At 30.5% G+C, this 1,146-nt stretch overlaps 1 long non-coding RNA gene across 1 annotated transcript in view; it reads left to right on the top strand.

The window, feature by feature from the left end:
* Positions 1–1,146, top strand: part of LOC119593397 — a 3,471-nt gene that overhangs the window by 2,088 nt on the left and 237 nt on the right. The window contains exon 3 of the long non-coding RNA XR_005230543.1: positions 854–889. This is a non-coding gene — a long non-coding RNA (uncharacterized LOC119593397). The remainder of the gene's footprint in view (positions 1–853; positions 890–1,146) is intronic.

Raw genomic sequence — 1,146 nt, 5'->3', positions numbered from 1 at the left:
CTGTAAGTATTGCAGTGCAGCTATAATGTAATTGGTGATTAATGCTTGGATGCCTATATGATGCATGGCTAAAAAAAGAAGGATTGAAGTTTGTATATTTGCATGTACCATTAATACAAATTTTGGGATAAGAAGTGAGATTCATTTATTCTAGTTACAGTAAAGAATAATGTTAATATCCCCAGAATGTTATTTTATCATTATGAGAAATGTTGGTATGATGATGAATTTTTACTATTAGCTTTTACAAATAAAAAACATGTCATGTTTGTATTAGCATGATTTTCGTTTTCTAAATATGATTATGCCAAAATGAGAAATGATTATGATCTTGCAGAACATTTTGTTGATGCAGAATATGACTTTAATGTAACTGAAAAGAGAAGTTTAATTTGGTAAGTTCACTGGCAGTGTTACTTTTTTAAGAACGGGAAGAAGCAAGGAGAAAATAAATATTCATTCAAACCAGTGTATTCTGTGATTCACAAATTATCAGTACAATAGCAACATAATCATTAAAACAGTCAGTATGGCCTTTACCTATCAAATTATGTTAAAGGATGTCCTTTTTTTTTTGCTTTTGCTTGTCTAATGGACTGAGATTCAGCTGTAAATTCCTTCTGTACGATGAGCTTGCAACAGTAATGACTTGCATTAGCTTTGTGTATTCTTGTGTTACTCTAACAAGAGTATGATCAATTTGAAGAAGGGTCTCATTTACTCTTTTCATTCAGATTAATCATAAGTGATTTGGATATAATCTTGAGGGAAATTCCGAATTGCTGATTGAATTATGACTATATGTGTGATGTTGTTATGTGCTTTAGGTGTAAATTTTTCCTTATGCATGCAGCTGCTATGAGGAAGGGTCACTTGCTCTGTTTTATGGGTAAGTTGAGAGCATTTTCGTTCTCATTATACGTTAAAAGAGTTATTTACTGTTGGGGTATAGTTAGAAATCAAATTCTTTTTTATTTTGTTGTTAGTGTTCTTGTTTTAAGTTACACATATGTACAGATAAAGATAATTGATAGTTGGTGATGGTAGAAGTAATAGCTTCAGTGATTTATATATGATATATTTTAGACTTTGTAAAATAAAGGATAGTAAGGAATTTGATAGGTAATAGCTTTTGAGGAGTGTGAA

The sequence above is a fragment of the Penaeus monodon genome, chromosome 32 (assembly GCF_015228065.2).
Source record: "Penaeus monodon isolate SGIC_2016 chromosome 32, NSTDA_Pmon_1, whole genome shotgun sequence".
Taxonomy (NCBI): domain Eukaryota; kingdom Metazoa; phylum Arthropoda; class Malacostraca; order Decapoda; family Penaeidae; genus Penaeus; species Penaeus monodon.
This window is presented reverse-complemented; position numbering and strand designations above follow the sequence as displayed.